The sequence below is a fragment of the Melozone crissalis genome, unplaced genomic scaffold (genome assembly GCF_028551555.1).
Source record: "Melozone crissalis strain CALT ecotype California unplaced genomic scaffold, PUWL_Pcris_2 ptg000014l_1, whole genome shotgun sequence".
Taxonomy (NCBI): Eukaryota; Metazoa; Chordata; class Aves; order Passeriformes; family Passerellidae; genus Melozone; species Melozone crissalis.
The window spans coordinates 13,162,900-13,185,119 of record NW_026535792.1 but is presented as its reverse complement, the minus strand read 5'-3'; the positions used below and the strand labels follow the sequence as shown (position 1 = coordinate 13,185,119).

Sequence of the window (22,220 nt, the reverse complement as noted above, 5' to 3'; positions counted from 1 at the left end):
CGGGCCGGGCTCGCCATCCTGCGGCGTAGCGGCGGGACGGGTTCCGCCCGTGATGTCCCCCGGGCAGCGGGGGAAGGCGACTCACTCGAGCGCTGCGGCAGAGGCCTAGTGCGGCCAGCGCCGCTCGCGTCCCATGGCCGAGGAGCAGCAGCCGGAGGGGGGGCAGCCGCCGCGGCGGCTCGCCGGCACCCCCGCGCCCGGCGGGGCCCTGCCGGCCCTGGTGCCGGGGCTGCAGGGCGGCGAGGCCAGCGCGCTGCAGCACAAGATCCGCAGCTCCATCTGGTAAGGGCCGGGCCCCGGGCCGGGGCAGCGGGGGAAGGGCCGGGGGGCTGCGCGGGCGCGGGGGGGGCGCGGCCCCTTTGTGCGGGCAGCGCGGAGCACACGCGTGTTGGCGGGCGGGGGTCGCGGGCGGGCCGTGCCCGCGGTCGGTGCCGGTGCCGCACGGGCAGGACCAGCCCCGTGTGCGGGCGGGCGGCGGCGCTGCCCGGCTGCGGTGGGCGGTGGGCTCGGGTCACCTGCCGCAGGCGCTGCTGCAGCCCCGCGCATCTTGCGCGGCCCGCGGCGCCCCGGCCGTGCTCGTAGCGCGCACATGAGCGCCCAGCACGGCGCTGGCGCAGCGGGGGATGCGGAGCTGGGCACGAAGGGTGCGATTGTCCAGCCTCCCGTAAACCTCTGCTCTTCTGAGGTCCCACTCAGGCAGTTCAGATGTAGTTGTGGCTGGAGCTTACGATGATTTTCAAGTTTCTGCATAGGAATTCAGGTTATTTTTTGTTGATTTTTTCCCCTAAAATTCAATTTCTAAGTAAACCAGCATTTTAGTTGAGGGTTTTATTTTATGTCTATTGGGGGAACGAGGTGAACCTAGTTTAGGTTGGTGCAAATAGAACACTTTGTTGTTCTTATTTTTTGGTTTTTTTTTTTTTAGTATCTGCAAGAGGCTGTCACCTGCAGCATTTGTATTTTATGTACATTTTTAAAAGCTGCTTTTGGCTGAGGACACTGGTAAAGAGTACTGAAAGTTGGGAGTTGTAAATACAGGTTACTCATGTAATGTTTTCCTTTATATACACGCACACACCATGTGTATTTTATACATAAACTCATCCCAATAAACACATACTGATCAAGCTTGCATATTACGTCATATTACAGTTAGATTGTGTGGTTTGAATGGATGTCTCTAGAAAATAAAGAGCATCTAAATATAATTTTGCCTTCAGATTTTTTTATTGTATGGCATACTGAAATAGCTTTTATTATTAGGATGGTGGTTATTTTGTTTTTATTTATTTAAACAGCAAATAATAGTTCATTCTCCTTCATCCACACATGCTACCTTTTGTTTTGGTCTTCTGCAATGTGACCTAGAGAAGGAATATGATCTGCAGAATTTTCTGTCTTTTTGGATCATGAAATCTTCACACCCTCCTAATTTATTATGGTATTTAGTGATGGTCTTTTCATGTTTCCTTCCCTTTGCATGAACGTGCTGTTTGGAAATGAGCCTCGGAGAGCATGTTTACATTGCATTCAGATTAAGAGGTATCATGTCCAAGTTGAAGACAAAATGGCTACTAAGTAAAACCTCTGCTTTTATTGTGGCTTTCCATTTTCAAGGAAAAACAGCACGTATGTTAGCTTCTGAAATGAAAGCTTCTTGTTTGATTCAGGTGAACTTGGTGAATAGCCCAGCCCATGTTTGGTACAAAGGAATGAAGCGTTTTGCCCGGGGTCAGTGGCTTGCCTGTGGCTGGCAGAGGTTTCCCAGCACCTTGCAGCCCTGTCCCCTGGTACTTCCCAGGCGCTCCTCACCTTCACAGTGTTCCTCCTGGGTACCTGCTTCTGCACGGGCTTCAACTTCCCTGCTGCTCTCAGGCAGCATCCATTCCCTGCACGTTGTGCTGTTGAAATGCAGTATTATAATAAAGGTTATTTTTTATAAGAAAACCTTTTCTTTTGATGTTTTTAAATCTTACATTTCTCTGTTGTGATCAAGCAGTCTTCCTTTGAGGTTGGAGTTTAATGTGGATTTGCATCTTGCTGGACCTGTGGTGGTTGTTTGAGTGCAGCAGGGATGAGGAGCACTGCCAGGGGTGTTGTGCACCCCAATAAACAGTGGAAAGTCTCCTTCTGAACTGGCAGCAAACTGGGGCTTGCTCCCTGTTCAGTGGGTGCTGGTGATGGATAAACAGCAGCAGAGGTTGTGGAAGGCTGGGGTGGAAATGGCAGTGCACTGCTGTTAACAGAATGAGGTGTAATGTGCACAGCAGAGCTTCTACCTCTTTTCTCCTTCCCTCCTCTTCCTCCCCTCTCCCCTTGCCGTGCAGTTGCATGTGCTGGCAGGTTGGTGCATTCAGTTCCCCCTTTGCTTCCCTGCAGGTTTAGCACATCCAGCTCAGTGCTCTTCTCTGTTGTGTTCCCCCCACCTCCTTTTTTCCTACACGTGTTTGTACATAGTGGATGGAGGCTTTTAGTTGGTTGTGTTTGTTACAGGTTTTGTTTGGTTGGTTGGGTTTTTAAAAGGTTTCAGTCTTCAGATTGTATTGTCAGTGAAAATAGTATAGCAAAATATAGCGGCTACGTAAATACTGGACTTGAGGATCACAAACAAGTCTGTGCTTGTCCCTCCACTTCACAGACAAATATAAATATAGAGACTGATGCAGGCCACGAGTGGGACAATGAGCTGTTAATTATCTCAACTCGCACTTATTTTATTCTGTTTATTAAATTAAAATGTAGTTTGACAAAAACATATTAAATAATTGTGTACATGTGGAGTCCCTTAAATTGAAACAATAGTTTAAGCCCTGCTGGTTACATTTGCAGGCATGGTCGGTATAGATACTGAAGACTTAAAAATATGCTTTTTTAGATGTTCAGTCTAAACTGTTGGTGTTTGGGCTTTTTTTCTTGGGGTGTTTTTTGGCATATAAGGTGACCACTAGTTTGAGCTGAAGAGGGGAAGATAAGAGTGACTTAGCTGTGCTTAAAAACAAATCAGGAAGTATTCATTTGCATTACAACATCGTAGACAGGTATTTAAGTGCTGTTTGGTTACAGTGATTGAAGCTCATCACTGTCTATGTGTATTTGTGTCCTGGCTGCCCCACATGCAGCAGAGTGGTGTCTGGTTTTGTTCCCTGCTGTGTGTGTGAGGTGCTGAGGCGGTTGGATGTGTTCTTACGGTGTGGGTGAAGCGGGCAGAAATAACACTGGATGTCTTTTCCCATTGACGGATTAGAAGTCTAGACAGAGAGAACTCGTCTTTGGGAGCCCAGCCTGGCTGATTAGCGTCAGCATGGGCGGGTTTGTAAATTGCCCTGGTCTTCGCTGGACACTGGGCCTTAATCTGCCTGTTTTTATTTCTCTTTAGATTGGTTAAAGCTTTCATATTTATTAATAGCTTTTTGTCCAGACGTTGGAGCCCGAGGCGGGAAAACCTCCCTAGTCAGCTGTCTGAGCATATAGACTAATGGGATTTCACTTATTTCTTTGGGTGAGGGTACTGTATTACCAAATGTGTGTTGTTTGTATATGATGTTTCTGTACCCAAACATATGGTGGTGAAGACAGAGTCTACTCAGTATCACGTTGACTTGCCAAGGAATATCTTACTGAAGACAGCCAGTGAAGTAGGGATGTAAAAGCAGCGTGGCACGAGGATTGAGATGCAGAGATGGCCAAGGGAGGATGGTGTCAGTTGAGGGTCTGTCATTGCTGGCATAAAAGAAAAAGACCAACAGTTTTAGGCAATTTAATCCCTTTGCTCACTGTAACAATCCAAAATCCGGTAGCTGTGAACACTGAAGGAGCAGACAGGTTTGTTTTCTTGTTCACTGTTGGAAATAACTGGTGATGGTTCTGCAATGAGCACTTGTTTACCCTTGTAAATAGTAATCTGGTGCTTGCATCTGTGCATGGGTTGGCCCCGGATTCTTTCACCTTGCCTGCATCTCAGCTCTTTTTGTCCTAAAGGCATCTTTTAGGATTTGAATATAGGCATCTTATAGGATTTGATTAATTTCTCTCCTTCTCTGCCCCAGTGTCTCATGTGTAAACCAAGCTGAGGACCAGGCAGTGTGGAGTGGCAAACACGAGGCACTGCATTTGCAGCCATTTCAGCCTGGACGTGGCTGTGGGTTTCAGACCCATAATTTTTGTCCTCCAATAGCTCTTCTAGCTACAAGTTGTATTGGAAAACCACATGAGTGAGTCTGGGCAGTGCTGAAATTGTGTCCTAATGCCCAGTTGTCTCATGCTGAAGAAGGAGTAGGAGGTGAATTGTGCCCTTGTTACTTTTGGACTCTTGTTATTGTGTTAGAAAACCAGATTAACACCAATGGGTTCTAATATTTGGAAGGCTCCTTTCTTTTTTATGACTTAAAACATTCCTGCTCCCTCCTGCAGTTGCATCCATCACTCCTCATTAGGCATTGTCAGCAAGCGTGGCTCATCACTTAGCTGTTGGCAGAGCAAATGTTCTGCAACTTGGGAAATGCCATTGAGGTTTTTCATAATAGGAATTGCTACTTATTTGTATAGTTAGGTCAACAGAAAAATTGATTGACTTGATATTTTTAATAAAAAGCCTGGCAATGAAGAGGGAAACTTGGGGGGTATGTGTTTCAGGCTTTTCGCAAATGCAGATGGATATACCTTTTTGGTAGTTTTCTTTTGCAGTTGCAATGTCTGTATGTATTTTTTTAAAACAAGTATTTCTTGAGTCAGGTTGGATTAATGTGTAAGCCAATCTATCTGCATTTTCTCTCGTTCTTGTAGCTTGGGAGAGGGAGACAGGAAGTAAGAGAAAAAAAACTCTACCATAACCTATTTTGTTAAGTAGCCTGTCAAAACTGGGGAAACTCCAAATTTCCTCTGATTACAGAGTACTTGTGGTTATTCTGTGCCCCCAGCCCAAAATGCAGTGGCCATCATTCCCTCCTTCATCCTAATTAATTCATTGTTGGAGGTGGGAAACACAGGTTATCATTCTTCAGTTACAGATTACTGACTTCTGTGAGGAAAATCAAATAATTGCCATTGACAGGTGTACAGGCTGCACTTCACTAATCTATGCAACATCAGAAGTGTGTTTACCTGCTTTGAAAAAGTACCTTGAGCCCCTTAGCTGAGAGATGATGGGAGTGTAAAACTGCAAAGATTTCTTGTCACTGACTCAGTTTTCCGTGGCTTCTTGGTTCCAGTCATTCCAGGTGTTGGTAAGGTTTGCCTGTCCTGAGTGTGTTTCCTGATATGGTGTGTAAGCAGTCAAATACATAGGAAAAAATTTGAACTGTGGACCATATGTTAGAGTAGTTCCTGGGGATTTCAGGGAAGGTCACCCCTCCTTGGGCAAAGCCTTTAGCAGCTTGTCATTCTCCTTCACACTCTGCTTCCCCAAATGGATAGGAACAGAAAGTGGAATTTATTTCATTTCACTCCACCTGGTTCTGTATAAGTTCCCATGTAGTTATTGTGGAGGAAAAAAGGGCATTTCTGAGGTGAGGGCTAACTCCTAGGAAAGATGTTTCCATAAAACAATCCATCCCATCCCTTCATGTGCCGAATTCTCTGACTGCAAACAAATTTCAGTCCAGGGTGTGGTGCAGAACTCATGAATTAGGCAAAATAAATCCTACACCGTTTGTCCCTTGGCTTCTCCTGGAGATGGCCTCCATGGGTTGTTCAGAGAGTTTCCACTCCTCTGCACAAGGACCAGGTGCACCCTTTATCTGTCACTACACATTCCTGTGTGTGGAGAATGTGGGGAAGCCCCCCAGAAGGATTCCTGCTCCCCAGGGAGGGTTGAGGAGCTCTGGCTGTCCCTGCTGCAGTGCATCCCTGTGCTGAGGGGAAGCCCCAGTGCCAGGAGCGGGCAGTCAGTGGCAGGAGGAGCAGCTTCCCAAAACGGGGCACGGCCACCACTGTGGGGAGATTCTAGGTCAGCAGGTGTGGAGGCCAATTTGGTCTGCAGGCGTTTTTACAAGGTTAGAAAATAAACCTGAGTAAAACGAATGGTGACCTTTATGTAACCTTTGGAGAGCAGAGCTGAGGTTTTATTGAATATCCTGGCTCTGAGTTGGAGGGAATAGCTTTGCAGAAAAAAGGTCTTTATAAACCTGCTTTTAGGAAGAGTACATTTTTTGCTTTTGTTTGTGGGTTTTGTTTGTATTTGTTTCTTGAAACAATAGAATCTAAAACACTATATGGGAGGAAAGCACTATTCAAGTAATAAAAGATTTGGATAAGTTTTACTGTTGTTCATTTGGAATTCATTGGAGTGCATGCAATTGTTGACTTCACAGCATCAAACATACGCAATTCCTTGTTTCATAAACATTTTACTTTCCACTGCAGGAGTTTCTTCACTGAAGCAAGTCAGATGGTGTGACATTGTGGTTCAGTGCAGCAGTTCTAATGAGTCCTTAATAAGCACAGAATTGCAGGGTTGTCATCCCGGGCCTCTGTAGCTGGGTTGTTTGCCTTTTAGGAGAGTTCTGTGTTATTTACATGTGTCTGTATGCCACTGGCAAGTAGGAATCCAGATCTCTACCTGGAAAGAATACTTGGAACCTCCCCCTAAAAGTTTCTGGATAGTGTATAAATTAATCAGAAAAAGTCATTTAATTGAGTGAGATGGCAAGTACTGCTCAGGTTGGGGTGATCAGACTTATACTGAAGCACTGATAAGTCTTTTAATTAATTGGAGCTTGGGGTGGTTTTGTTAGTCTTTTCTGTGTGTTTGTGTAGTTTTGAGAGCAGGGGTTGAGCTTAATGTTTTTATACAGATCCCATAAGTTATGTATGTTGCCTTCTCTTGTTACTCTACTCAGCTGCTTGCCAAACAGAAGTATTTGGAGAAGGGCCAGAGCTGCAAAATTCAGATCAGGATCCAAATTTGGATTTTTGGTTTAAGCCTTTCTAATATCTAATATTACAAAACCTTATATATAAATAAGGAGCTCTTTATTTTTAAACTGTGGCCACGAGGACAGGGTGGTGGCTTCCTGTCCCTCTGAAGCAGTCCAGGTAGAATGCTGGACTGTGTGTTACCAAGCTGTCAGCAGGTGATTCAAAAGGTAAATTGAATAGGTGAAAAAGCAATGAGTGCACTGTCACCCAGAAAGAGCCTGAGCAAAAGGCCAGCACAAATGGATGCTTTCAAGCCAGTGAGAAGAACCCCCTAAATCTAAAAATTCTGGAAGTGGTGGGATGTTTTGTGGTGTTTCATTAGATCTTTGGGAATTTTGAGGGTTTGTTTTGTTTTGTTCTAAATGCAGTTAGCCGCTATCTCAATTTTAATGCTTTCTTGATTTAATGGAAAAAGGATTATCTCTCACCAAGTAGGATGCTTGTTATCAGCTGCTGTGCCATCAACAGGCTTTCAGTAAGCTGCCCAGTGTTTTGTGTTGTTGAACATTTAGTCATTAAGACAGTGAAAAAAAAATATTCACAACTTCCCAAATATTTTCCTTGTGGCTTCTTTTAAATTGTTTGTGGTTGCTGTGGTGGCACTGTACCTGTCAGAGGGTGGGGAGGCCGGGTGTTGCTGCAGGGATGGGGATGGGGTGGCTCTGGCTGGTGGCACCTGCACCCGGTGAGTGGCATTGTCCTCATGGCTGTGTGAGCAGCAGGCCAGGACGTGTGTCTGTGTGTCCGGGGGTGTACCTGTGTTCCTCCACTGCCATGAGTCCCACTCAGCTTTTCCCTGGAGCTGCCTGGGAGTGCTATCTCTTACCCATTGGCAGGTACTTCAAGTTTGGGAAGAAAATCTTGTTCCTGGGGAGAACTTGTTTATTAAATGAGGCATATTTGTATCTTCCTCGAGAGGAAGTTTGTGGTTAAATGTCAAGGTCTGTGATGGATGGCTGTCCTTTCTGATGGGTGGCCTCACAGGCATGCAGGCAAGCTGTATTTCTCAGTCAGAAATTCCTAGGTGCCATTATAAGGTTGTTGGGACACCTGTGGGTGAAAAAGATTGCGCTGGACAGTAGAAATTACAGTTTGTGGCTTTGCATATAAAGCAGTGGATTGTATTGTTTTTAAAGTGGTCAGCAGTACAAACTGTTGGAACTTTTCCTCAGTATGAACGAGGTTGCCTTGTAAGTATCAACACAAGCACCCTTTAGACAAACAAAAATTAGTGTGTAAGAAAAATGTGCTGGACAATAGGATGGGCAGTTTGTTCTCCTGTGTTTGCCTTGGCTCCTTCTTGCCCTTGTTCAGAAATCCCTTGAAAATACCTGGAGTAGTCTTTGTGACTTCAGTGGAAATATTCCTGGGAGCCTTCTCCCTTCCTCTTCAGAACCACTGCTACATTCAAATACAGACTGGAAAGGCAGTTAGTTAGTGCCACAAGTGGTAACTCTTGGAAGGCCTCTAAATTGAAAAGCTTTAACATTTATTAATATTTTTATGGATGGAATTTTAGCTTGGTTTTTAATCTGCTCTGAAAAAAATGTGACACCTCCTTCTTTCAGAACCACGTTAGTTTTATTGCTACTTCAGTGGAGGAAAGTACTTGAGAGGCTTGGGTGCTTGTTAAATCAGGAGGAGAATTCTGCAGGAGGATTCTGGATGCTGTGTGAATGTGGTGTCTGGAAGCAGTCTGAAATTGAAACTCAAGGTGTGTGCTGCAGGGCTGGACATCCCTGGCAGCAGCAGCTTGTTGTGTGTGCTGAGGGTGTGTGGGCAGCAGTTTCCTGGGAAGAGCACACAGGGGCCCTGCCCAGGAGAGCACCCTGTGCTCGTCGTGCTCGGCATCATCGCTCCCAGCTGGGTTCAGGTGCTTTCTGCAAGGTCCTGATTGCTCTGTGCTCCTTGTGCTGCTGCTGTGGAACCTGGGAGCTGTGGGTGAGGCACCTGTGAGGCCAGCCAGCCCTTGCTGAGAGCTGCAGCTCCTTCTGCTCTGATGGGACTGTCTGAAGAAAAGGCTAAAAATAATTTTGAACTATTTTTGCAGGAGTCAGGCTGTGCCACATAACTTTTTATCCAAGCTCTGACAAAGTGTGACAAAATTCCTTTCATTAAGAGTATATAAAAATGTGGTCAATTTTCTTTATGATTTGATTTTCTTTCTGTATTAAGCCTTTTGACATGATAAATGATGAGGGCTTACAGTTGCTATTAGTGGCCATATAAACTAAATTAATTAGTTGATATTTAAAAGACAGTCAAGTTACTCACTGGCAGTAATTAGAAGCTGCACCTGGAACCACATTTTGCTGAAGAGCTAAGCCTACTTTTGTCTCCAGGAGCCTGCTCTACAGCATTACCTTCATTATATTTGATTCCAGTGGTATAGTTCAAGTCACTGACTCCTAAAAAGTTGAGAAATTAAATGGCAGCTGGGGGAAAAGTATTTACCTATTCCTTTCAACAAGTGAGTGAAATAGGAAAGGTAGATACAGTTTTAAAATGCATGAGATATCCCTGGGGAAGGATATTTTGAGCATAATTTGTTAGTTGTTGGGAGATAGCTTGCTGAATCAAATAAAATGTTTGGAAATACCAGTGGTTTGTGTGTGTTTAATTACACTGGACAAAGGTTTGTCTAAATGCAGTTTATAGTGAATCTTCAGTTAAAAATTAATCTTGAGCATCATTTTATCGTGCAAAAAAAAGCTAAAATGCTGACCCTTAATATTTGGTAACCTGTATAATTAAGTCTGTGATCCATGAAGTTATCCAGACACCTCTCCCTTATTGGTTTCTTCTGAGTAGAAGCCAGGTGTCTGATTGCCCTGTATATCTGTGCCTGAATATATTCTGAGTAGTCAGTTTTTGGTTAAAAACTGCTAAAAAAATCGTAATAGTCTTGAGCTGTAAGGCTAAGAATAAACATGAAACCAAATACTTTGTTTTATTTAGTACCAGCGAGTTTAGGCAGTCCCCACTTGGCTTTCATGGAACAAATCTGCATGGACTGCATCTTTCTAGCAGCTTCCTTCTCTTGGATGGGGGAGGAATGTGGGTTCATATATCACTGTGGTTTGTACAGTCAAGTTGGTGACACTTGTAACTTAAATGATAAACCCGGTTTAGCTCCTGTGTGCCGTGGTTCTGTGTGTGGAAGCCCCTCTGTGAACACTCAGTCACCCGTGTATGCCCCAGGATGCTGCTGGTGAGTAGCTCCAGCTCTTCAGGGTGAAAATAATTGCAGTGGGTGAGTGTTTGCAGTGCAGGACTAATAATTGTTATTTGTCACTTCACAGTGATTCTTGTCACTTAGTTATTGCTGAGTACCTTAAGTAGCAGCAGCTCTGTGGTAAGTGTAGGCTTTGAGGCCCAGTGTCGGATCTGGAGATAGCTCGAGTGTGTTGTATTCTCCTGGAATTTGTCAAAATCAGGAATGTGAGTTACAGTTTTGGCTTGATTAGTTCAGCTCCTGAGCAAAGGAGTGGCAAAGCAGCATACAGTTCACTGTGAAAATTGAAATCAAACTGTGTTACTAATCAGGAAAGGACATTTTCATTCTCGTAATGTGAACATCTGCTCTCCTGCTGCAATGTTTACGCATGGTGTGATTCACAGGAATGAAAATCCAGACTGATCAATTCTGCAGTGCTCTCAAACAATGTCTGCTTCTGGAAGGACCCCTCAGACAAGTTATTGTGGGTACCATTAGCATGAGGCTTTTGCAGAAGCATAATTCAGTGCATTGTTAGATGCTGCAAATGTGTGGTAGCCTGCAGGTGAATGACAACACTGTTACCCTAGTGAGTACTTGTGTAGAACTGTCTGAAATATAATTCTGTGCTGTCATGATTTTTTGGATAGTCAGAAATTTAGTGCAGCTTTTCTGAAATCTGATCTAGTTTTAATCAAGCACAGCCTTTTCTGGTTTTGACTCTTTACTAAGTAAGTTGTGGTGTAACTGTGCAGCTCCCTGGGATGTTTAGAATATACATGCTATGAATAATGAATCCATGCAGGTGTTCTGTAAATTGTCTGAATAGGGTGCTAAACTCAGTGGCCTATGTGGTTGTGGCTTCAGTACTTTCTACTAGCACAGGTCACGTGCCCTCTGCTGCATTTGCAAAAGAAAACCATGACAATATGAAAACTTCTGAAATAAGTATCAAAATGCTTATGGATGATGCTGTGCCTGCAAAGCAGGTGTTTTACTTGAGAAGAAGAAGAAGATGGCTAAGTTAGGTTTTTGGGTCGTGTCCCCCTCATTGCCTGTAGAAGTAGGATGGTGAGGCAACAAACTGGCTGCACACATTGTTCTCTGTTCTGAGGGCAGAGAACTGAACCCTAACCTGTGGGGTATTCAGTGCTGGTCAGATGGCAGGGAAGGAGGCAGTGTGTGGGGTGGAGCGCTTGGTGTTGGCCTACCCCGCACTGCGCGTTCTGAGAGCTGCCCTGGAGCTCTGTGCTCTGCTCTGGAGCTGGGCTGGCCTGATGGGGGCAGCCCCAGCGCTGCAGACATGATCCAGGTGGGAGCAGCCAGTCCTGCCCTGCAGGGCCATGTAAGGCACCTGCTGGACAGAGTTAATTTCCACCTAGGAGTGAGTGCAGTTGTGTTTAAACTCCTTTTCATAAAATCCTTAAGAATTGGAGTAGCATGTGTTTGTAACTCTTCCTACTAAAGATCCTGGTTTAGGGTTTAAAACCATTTTAAAAAATGGCACATAGATTATTTTTTCTACCCCCAGAAGCAGAGTATGGAAAGCTGATGAGTTATTCTGCTTTAGCATTCAGTGAACTGACCTTTGAGATAGGCAAGAGTCTTCTGGCTACTTGCAGCTCTTTATTTGCAGAGAGCTTCTGTGTCTAGAGTGGGTGGAAGCTGATGGGCAGAGGTGAGTGAGAAGTGCCTCAGTGCAGGTGCAAGGTTGAAGGATGGATGCCTGAAAGAACCTGAGGAAGCTGAACAAGGAGGAGTCCTCTGAGATGAGAGGATGTATGGTCACCATCAAGCAGCAGTGCCGTGTTCATCCTGCATGTGTTCAGCTCTAAATTTTCACCTGATGGTAAAGTCAAGGACAGGAGAGGGTTCTGGGATGTGCCAGTGAGCAACATGGCACAGGTTGGAGAGAAGTTGCCTTTCCTATGGCAGTGAAGCCATGCCCATCTAGCAGGAAAGGAGTGAGTGACCCTTTTAGTAGGCAGATGCTTGGAGAGTGCATGCAGATACTCAGGGCATTACTCAGCACAGGGAAACCTAAGAGGTTGTAAGAATTGCATTCCATGGGAGTCAGCAATTGGGTACAGGTTCCTCAAGTGGAAAAAAGGGTGCAGAGGAGCTGTGTGGTGGGCAGCCATGAGAGGAAGGGGAGCAAGGAGAAGGAGGAATGCATGTGTGCAGAAATCAGGGCAGAAGCAGGGGTAATAGGATGTTGCCAACAGCCTTGGGAGGAGAGGGCTGGATAAAAGCTGAATTTGTTTGCAAAAAGACAGGCTGATACCCATGGGGGGAGCTGTTCAATGTGGAGGGGAGAGAAGGATGTCTGTGGCATGGAGGAGGGACAAAGAGTGTGCCAGGGAACCCTGCAGGATAAGCTGGGCCTCCTCAGTGCAGTGTCTGTGCAAGGGCCCCTGGATTGCTCCTCTGCTTCCCAGTGTGTGCCAGGCCCAGGGGGCAGCGAGATGGCAGCACCTTGGGAAGGCATTTCCAGGCTGGCAGTGGGACACCTGCAGCTGTTGGCCCTCCAGGGTTTGGGGAGGGGATGGCTGCTGTGTGCACTGGGGGAGGCTCAGCAGGGCAGGGGGTCTCATCTGCTCCTTTGGGATAAAGCCACAGAAGAGCTTGGATGGCACTGGGTTGTGGCACTGCAAACCAGATGACAGCCCCTGGGTATCAAATGAGTAGGGAAATAAAGAGGTACAAGCAGTAGCAGCAAATCTCTTCTGTTAAGAGAATGTAACTAGGATAGCTGTGGGTCTTGAAAATGTTGAAGGAAATAATGTGAAATAAAGAAGAAGAAACCCAGTTTTTATGAGCAGGCTTAAATCTGCCATTGAGGCACCCGTGCCAGCACTGGGAAACACGTGTGGTGGGAAAGCCTTGCTGCAGAGCTGCTGACACTGGAGCTGTTCTGCTGGGTTCCGCTCAGCTCTGAGCTACGTACAGTAAACACAGCACTGTGCAGATTTGTACATTCTGGGTGTGTGTTACAAGGAAGCAGTGTAGAACTCTTCCTATTTTCTCACATGGATATTATTTTACTTTGCCATCAGCTGTCTGTAGCCACCATTTCCCAAGGGAAAGGCAGCAGAGGACCAGGTCCTCCTCCTCCTCAGCTAGTTGGCTCTGCAGGCATGGAAGAGAAACAATTTTGTGCACATGTTTTATAGATGCACTGAATTTCCTGTTTGGTTTTTAAGTTCTGCTGAGGAGTATCACCCCCTTAGTTTCACTAGGCATCCTCTCTTGGAGCCATGTGGGACAAAGGCTGGAGGAAAATCCCAGTGTCTCGAGTAATAATGTTGTGATGGGGCTTCTGATGACCTCGGCTGAAAACAGCACAGCAGATCTCTTAGCTATCTATAGGTTGGATTGTGAAGCAACCAAAGGTTGATTTGTTTTTTCATAATTAGTTTCAAAACCCAGCAGTTTTCATGGTGGAATATGTGAGTTGCAATGGATGATTTGCTCTGTAACCACAAACCTGCAGGTCTGGTGACTGTTTCCATCTTTATGCTTTCAGTGGGACATTCATGAGGTGAAATTTCTACTGAAATAATCTTTTTTTATTCTGCTTTTTTGAGATTGTAGATTGTTAGTAATAAATACAGGAAGCATCTCCTCTGAAGTCATATTATCTTGCCACATCCTGTACAGAGGGCACTGCATCCTTGGAACAGAATCTCCTGCCTGAATGTAACAATATGCACTGATTTTAATTCAGAGCAGTGCTGAAAGAACCAGGGTGAGAGCTGTGTAAAAGCATTTTCTTTGTCTTTTCTCAGAGTTCATTACAGTAACTTATGGCAATATACTGAATTTAAATAAATGTAAAAAAACCCCAACCCCAGGAACTTAAATGACTGTCTTGTTGGAATAGAGCACCTGGCAGTGTGTGGTTGTTGCAAGTTCTTCCCAGTTATTTTAAGAATACTGGAACAAGCCTTTAGCATTGAATACAACCAGATTTCTTCAGAGAGCTGAAAGAGATGTTTATAGACCTGTGTTTCAGACATAGGTATTCTGATGTCTGCTGGCTAATTATTTCTTGGCAGTTCATTACAATGGGCTACATTTGAGACTTGGGCATTTCATTAGCAGCCTCATCTTCCTTCTTTGTTCGACTGTTTGTATAGTTGGCTTTATTTATACTCATAAAATGATCATAGTGTCAGAAATGGTGAAGGGATTAAATTTTTATTCTCTATGAACTATTTTAACTACATTTATTGTAGTAACAAGTGTTGAGGTCACCTGTTTGACACACTTTAACCTGCATTAACTTTAAGATGTGCTGAACCATTACGTTTTTCAGCACTGTGATATAGCATTGCTCCTTGTGTTTGATGGAAAACTGGTTTAGCCTTTTCTCTCTGGTGGAGGTGGGTTAGGTTACAGGGAGGATGAAGTAGTTGCAGCTCACCCTTCTTGTTGCACTGTTTTATTGCCTTGCTGAGTGTTTGCCTCCTGATTTTGCTGAGAAGGGTGCTTTGCCTGGGATTGAGGAGGAATCTGCTTTCAGACCGAAAGAGACAATATTTACCAGCTGGTGAATTCTGGCTTTGTTTACTTTTTGAGGCCTGAGAGTTGGATACTTTTCTGCATTTCCTCTGTTTTTATACTTCAGGGAAATAGCGATATTTCATGTGCTTTTAGGATGCAATTGTGGTCCCTGTGGCTTTAATATGGAATAAAAATATATCTGCATTTGAATCCTGAAAGACCTAATTTGTCGTGTGTTAAATGTTTTGCCGCTGTTTGCCTGTGTTTGTGGGAGGCTCGAGCGAGTGCCTGGTGCCTGGGGCAGACCCTGGGATCTCCCGGGGGAGGGAGCAGTGCAGGCAGGGACAGAGCCCCTAGGTGGCATCAGAAGCCACCTGATTTTGGCTGCTGCACGCCCGGGGGTGCGAGGTGGGGCCGGGAGGGGTTCCTGGCCCTGGGGTGCCGGGCCATGCTGGGGGTGCTTCCCTTTCCCGGTGCCCTGTGCTGCAGCTCGCACGGCATTAGCTGAGCAGTATGGATAGTCGTCATTTTGCTAATTCAAACAAGTTTCAACCTCGTGCAGCTCTGCTTTCTAAATATTTAATTGAAATGCTTTTACAGCCATTTTACTTCTTTATCACAGTGAGCCAAGCCAGACAATGTAACATGGCATATGTTAAGATGTTAATTGAGTAGCAGCACACATAGGCGGCTGTTTCATAATTTTCTCCTTAGATGATCCTTGGCTCCAGTTTAACATTTCTTTGTGCTTCTGAGTGGAAGGTTATATAAAGATATATTTAGAGCTGTTAGTCTAAGAAAGAGAAGCATTAATTCAGTAAGATTAAGAATTAAGGGCTGATTGCTGCAGGCACTGCTGGGACACAGTGCTTGTCGTGGTAAGGATGTGATAATAGTACCTTTCTGATAGTACCACTTACTGTAATGGGCTTGGTAATCCTTTTATTGAGTGGTTCCTCACAGCACACAGAGTAAATAGAGATGGTTTTTTTTTAAATGTCACCTGATGTCATCAGAGTAGTGGAATTCTGACTGAATCTTTCCAAAAGGGTATGTGGTCAGTTTAATAATGACCCTCCCTATTTTAACAAGGTTTCAGAAAGATGACTTTGCCAAAACTATCGCTGTTGGTACTTTGTAGTGGACTCTGTCTTGTTTTCCTTGGGAGCTGAAGTGGGTTTTTACAAGAGGGAAAGGGGCAGCAGGACACAGCACAGGAGGAGGAGTTCTGGGTGCTGTCAACACCCAAATGCCTCCTGTGCCTGGGAGACACAAGCCTGGCAGTGCTGCTCATGTGCTCCTGCTCCTTGCAGAGCCCCTGTGCCCTTTGCTGAGCAGTTTGACAAACAACCTGCAGGGATGGTGTGGGAGAACAGCTGATGCAGTGGGAAATGGAGACTTTTCAGATCACAGTAATTTCTGAAAGGAGGTGTGGCCAAGACACTCCTTCGGCAGACAGCTCTAAGTGTTGTCTTGGGTATTCTTCTCTTGTGGAAGGTTTGTTTTCAGGTGTGAGTAAAATGCCAGGGCAGCAGTGTCCCCACACACTGTCAGGGTTCTGTGCACTGCCTGTGAGCCACTCAGAACTGTCCTGTGGCCTGAACAGTCCCTGGTGCGTTTTTGGTTTTTCTGTTTTTCCAAAGGACGTTTCTTTATAACTTTGTAAACATTTTCTCTCTCAGATGGCTGAGAGGGTGGTTTGCAGTCTGAGGTGAATAACTAGGTAACTGTGCCCGTGGTAAGTAACTGCACAGTGGGGTTTTCCATTTTAGTTGCAACTTTTTGCTGTAAGTCCTGCATGTTGGGTAATAATGTAACTTAATACTCTAGTACTGGAAACTGGGACCCTGCAGAGGGGAGCCCTTGCTGTCTGGTCAGGAGTTCAGCCCTGCCTTCCTGATGTAAGGTTCAGTTATGAGCAGTGGTGGAAAGTGGTTTCTTTTCATCAATTGCATTATGGTTTGGCAGAAATTAATGTTTTCTCTAGGCTGTCCAGTAAGTGCCAAGCACAGGGAACACAGCTATACAGAGGCTGTTTTTGGGAGGTTTCAGTTCATGCAAATATTTGCAGTCTTGGGCTGAATGGTATACAGAGTATCTGTGGCAATTACGCAGAATGCACCAAACTTTTGATGAAAAAATCACTCTGGGCTTCCCATGTGTCACCACCTACTCAAACCATTATAAAATTCTGCACAACAAATTGTAGCTCCACTTGTCTGCTGAGTTTGTTTGAACTGGCTCTGTTGTTGACTTCCTCCTCCCAATTGAGGGATGAGTCCTCTGCCCGTGCCTGAATGGTGAGAGCCATGTCCTGTGTGATTTTGGGGCTGGGAGGTCTCCCCTGATGGACAGAACAGCGATGTCCTGGAGGTGCTGCTGTCCCCCCTCTGCCACGGACCCAGCCCAGGAGCCCCTGTGGCAGTGCCAGGCTCTGGACATGAGAGGAGCTGTGCTGCAGGGGGGTGTTCTCTGTGCTCCCACAGTGTTGGTCCTGCTGCTGCCTTCCATGGGGGCTGGATGCTCTCAGCTGCAAAGCTGCTGAGGGTTAGTTCAGTGCTGTGCAGGCTTTGGGAAGGCTCAGGGTTAACCAGGCAGTGGCTGATCAATTCAAGGGCTTTCTTTTATTTCTCCCAGCCACCTCCCTTTTTCTGGTCTCACAGACATAAGGATTCTCTTATCCCTTGTGGGTGTATGGCTTCTCTTATTTGCAACATTAAGGAGGTACTCGTGCTCAGAGCAACTGAATTCTGCCACTTCTGCTAATACAATAGTCCCATATTGCTCAGTACAATTCAGCTGCCTCTTCCTGAAAGTAAAGTGTTGCTTAATTAGAGGAAGGTTGGCAGCATCTGGTTTTATGCCACTTAGAAAAAAGAATTGCATCTCCTTGCCTTATTCTTGTGCTTTTTTCCTCTCTCTCTCCCTCAGAGCAAAGTTAACTCAGCTGCTCACCTGGGAAGAGAACACACTCCTTGTTCTGCCCATGCCAAGTCAGGGCTGTTCTGAGCAGAAATACATAAATAGGTCAGGGAAAACAGAAATGCATACTTTGGCAGAAGATAGAAGAGCAGTTTGAGGAAATACTTTCATCTGATTTCTCCCGATCTCATTCTCCCAAAGATAATTTCAGGAGTTCGTCTTCAGCCTTTAGAAGCTTCAATCACTACAGCCTTTGAAACTTACCTTCAAGAATCCTTCAGAGGTCTTGGCCCTTCCTGTAAGACTTTTTGCTGCAGACCCAAAACAGCCAACACATGGTTCTGAGAAGTTGTAGGGTCTGGGATTCTCCATGAGAGAATCCACAGCAGCTTTTGCAGGGAGCTGCCCTGTGCTGCTTCTCCAAGCACAGCCTAAGAAACCTCCTTTTCTCTGCTGTTTTATTAATTAGTAGAAGCTGGTTGCATGTTTTGAGTGGCTGGTGGGTAGGTGACCAGAAATGGCCAGGTTGATCTGCGTTGGTGGTGTTCAGAGCAGAGCTGACATTTTTGAGGAGCATTGCTGTAGACAGTACAACAGGTCTTGAGTCACTTGTGTGCCTTAACTTTGAAACAATCAGTAGGATGGCACCCACTGAATAAATGCCTCCTTGGTGGTTGGGATAGTCTGTATTTTTGATTGGAGAGGAGCACATACAAGGTTTTGATATAAAATTTTATGTTCCATGGTTCTTGTGTTGGGTCATTGGGCACAAGCTGGCAAATCCAAGGCAGCTGTAAAAGCAGCCACATTTGTTGTTGCTCACAAGAGACAGCTACCCCCAGAATCACAAATCTTGTCCTGGATAAAACTGCATGAAGTAGCCTGAATTAATTTTTGGATCAAGTAAGTGAATTAGTTTAACTTTGGGGAGACTGCCATCATGAAGAGCTGTGAAAGAGAGAGTAACACCAGCTGTGCTGCTGGGTGGGGTGAATCACAGTGAGCCTCCAGGAGGGGCAGTGCTGGCTCTGGGCTTTAGGTGCACTTTCTGAGTTTCCAATGGGCTTAGGTTCCAAACAGATTCAAATGGTTATTTTCATTAGAAGGAACATCATTCCTGCTGCTCTCCTGCAGCTGCTCATGGGTAGCAAAAATATGTGGGTAATGGCCTCCAGATGTTAGAAATGGCTCTGTGTAGGGCCAGATTCAGCCTGGTTGTTGAGATTTTTGGTTGCAGGCACTGTAATTGCAGTAGTAATTAGGTAAGGGATGCATTTGACAGGGACAGAAGCAGAGTGACTTACTTGTAAATGAAACTTCAGCTTTCAAAACATGTATATCCTGCTAGAGAAGAAGTGGGGCAAAATAAATGAAGGTGGCAGGTGTAACTGGGTTGTCTGTCCCTTTGCCACCTTTGTGACTTGTCCTTCTATCTCCTGATGTGCTGGGGATGTATCCTGCAGTGTCACCAAATGGAGTGTGTTTGTGCAGTGCTCAGGACCATGGGAAGGTCACTCCCAGTACTGTCCCAGTCAAAGGGCTCATTCCTCAGGGTTGCCACTGCTGGACTGGGATTGCCTCTGCTAGAAGGGAAATAAGCATTTTTGTCATTAGGCTCAAGCTTTATAAAATGAAGCAGCATTTACCTGTGATCTGGTTAGGAAGAAAAAAACCTCAGTTTACCACTAACAAATTTTAAAAATGTCCTCCCAGTACTCTCAAGAGCGTTGAGCAGGAGATGGAAAAATTGTTTATCAAATAGGGATCACACTTACCCCTGCTGAAGCAGTGGGACCTTTGCCTTTTAAAATGTCACAACATTTGCTTGCAGATTGGAGGACATGAACTTGAGTGTCCTTTTTGTGCCACCAGTTTACAAAAAGGAAACACAGTGAACTGTATTTCCTAGCCCTGTTATTGCTCCTCTGCTGCAGCTTCTCAGTGCTGTTGGTCGGTGCTGTAGGAGCAGAGGTCACAACTGAAGAGCCTGAACTAAATTTGAGAGTTTACATTTCCTGACTCAGACTGATACTTGGAGATAAAAGGACAGCTCTAGGGATCTCCTGCCCAGCTGCCTCCTGGCAACTTGCCTCTTTCTCTTTGCAAGAAGAAGATGTTAATGCAGATGGGCACGCTGATGCTCAGGTTGGCAGGAGGGAAGCTGAGCTGGCTGCAGTGTGCTCTCCTGAAGAGCCCAGTGCATGGTGCTGTCTGTAGAGGCTGTGTTTGGGCTGTTTCCTGTGTCTGTATCCCTTGCCCTCTCTGCACCCTTTCTGCATGAGCTGCCATGTGGAGCCATACAGGAGGTTTGGGTACAGGGATGGGTACAGGTGCCTGATTCCTGTTGCCTGCTGCTTTGTAGGAGAGGCTGTTGGTCTGTAGCAGCACAGGGACTGTGAGACCTTGCTCAGGGTTGGAGCAGTGGTGGAGCCCAGGGTGGAGAAGTGCTGCTGGAGCAGTTGTGTCCCCATCAATTTGCTCAGCTTTGGGTCAGATGCACTGGCAACATGCAGCAGGTGTCCATGCTTGGTGTCCTTTGACTTTCTGGTAAGATGGTGATTTTTGATGAGTGAGATGACATTTAGGTTCCCTTCTTCAGTTGCTGCAGTATATGTGAGCATCTTTCCCAAGGCAAGGCAAAGCTTCCATATTACCGTCCTAAGCGGTCCCTGTTCCTCAGAATCCCCAGCAGCTCTGCTCCGTCTCCTTGGTGTGCCTGTCTGCCCACCTGGTGGCTTCTCCTACACAAAGTCAGCTGAAGAGGATGTCTGCTGATGGATCTGTTTCAGTGAACTTGACAAATGTTCTTACCTGCTGAAAGCTTTTACTGTATTCTGTCACTGTGACCTGAGTGGTTCTTGTATAGGAAGAGGCATCAGTGTTAGCAGCCTCTACCAAACAGATTTTTAGACTGTCTTGTTTCAAAGTGGAAGTGGTGTAACAAGCAGGGCAACCAAGCTCCTGCCTCTGGGCATCTGATGGAACAGCAGATGCTGGTTCCTATCACCACCAGACACCAGAGCCATTTCTTTTGCTTGTTTCTTACTTAGAGTTTTAGGAGGTTCATCAGCTGCCTGACTTAGTCTAGCTTTTTTAGCATCTGTACAAAAGTAAAATAGCTTCCATGAGATGCTGTGTTGTTTAAGGAGATTGAATTATGTTTTATTTTACTAGGAAAATAATTGCTCTCTGAACTCAAAAAGTAATTGTTTGATGCTTGTTCAGTACGTGCTCAGGCTAGGGTTTTCTGTATGGGAAACCTCCTGCTCCTCTCCAGAGCAGTGATAAAATACCTTTAACTAATGCTGTCAGAGGAAGCATGTGGAGTGCAGCACCCTTAGAAACACAAGAGCTGCCCATGGGTGTGTTTAGAGGCAGTATAATAAGTTCCATACTGTTTGCCTGCCTTGGCACATGCACTGAGGTCATTCCTGGCATATTTCTATTCAATCCCCACCCAGTGCAGTCTTAATAAGCCAGCTGGGAGGTAGAGAGACTAACTTGGAAAACTCCAGAGTTGCCAGTGGAATAACAGCTGTGTGCCTTGTAGCAGCTCTTTGGAAAGCTAGAAATGCATGCCTTGAAGTGGTGGGATTTACTGAAGCATGGGGAGAAGGGGATGTTAATTGTATTTACAGATAAACAAGTCAAATGCATTTGGATTGTGTAAGAGCTACAATAAAAGTAGTGACATCCACTGCAGCTTGGGATAATAGTTGCAATGGCATTTCATTTAAAAAAAATGGAGTTGTTATGTAAAAGAACAAGCAGCAAGAATTCTAGCAAGCAGTTAAATTTGGATGACTTTCTACAGAAAAATTCCATAGACTAGCAGGATATTTCAAGTAAGATATAAAGCCTGTAGTGCAGTGATAGAAATTCTAATGTGTAATGTTTTTGTCATTGATTTTAGACTAATTCAGTATTTCTCTTTTCTCTGTCTTCCCTCACATCTAGCAAAACTGTACAATCTAAAGTGGACTGCATTTTGGTAAGTACAACTCCAGCATGCTTTTCAATATTTAATGAGCTGCAGGACCAAAATAGATGGCTCTGGAGACTGACAGCTATTATGAAGCCTTTCCTTAGCAGTATTTGAAGGTACTACCACTAAATGTGATCAAAATTAGTTACCATCTCAGGTACCTTCCCAGAAATGTGCAACACTGCAGGTCCTGTTAGCTCTGCTGTGCTGCTTAGGGCTGAGAGGTCATTTTTTGGAGCGGGAAGGGCCCTTGAATTGCAAAATCTTCATCTGTGCATTAAAATAACAGGATCTAGGCAGTGATAAGAGATTATTTTTGGGAAGCACTAGTTCAGAAAGAGGTTTTATTTGTTTCTAGTAGTGAGCGGGTTTCAAGTTTTTTTAAATTAGTCTTGAGTTCATAAATCTTAGGACTGGAAGGGATTGCTTACCCTGACTTTCTACCTTCAGCACTTCATCCAGAAGTACCAGTGGATAAGACAAAAAAGTGTCATAGGCAGCCATCTGGATCCTATCAAATAGTATGGCTGAGCTAACAGAGAGTACTCATCCAGGTCACATTATCAAAGGCTAATTCAGGTGCTACTGAATTGTCTTGCCATAAAATGTTTCAGTTTATTGTTGTATAAGATTTAAAGCTTTACTGTGTTCCAAACAAACTTTGGACCCCATTTA

At 45.1% G+C, this 22,220-nt stretch overlaps 1 protein-coding gene across 1 annotated transcript in view; it reads left to right on the top strand.

The window, feature by feature from the left end:
- Nucleotides 1-229: 229 nt before the first annotated feature.
- The window catches only part of RFX7 (regulatory factor X7), a 48,827-nt gene continuing 26,836 nt past the window's right edge, over nt 230-22,220 (top strand). The window contains exons 1-2 of the mRNA XM_054273137.1: nt 230-282; nt 21,518-21,551. The gene's annotated coding sequence lies outside the window, so the exon portion shown is untranslated. The remainder of the gene's footprint in view (nt 283-21,517; nt 21,552-22,220) is intronic.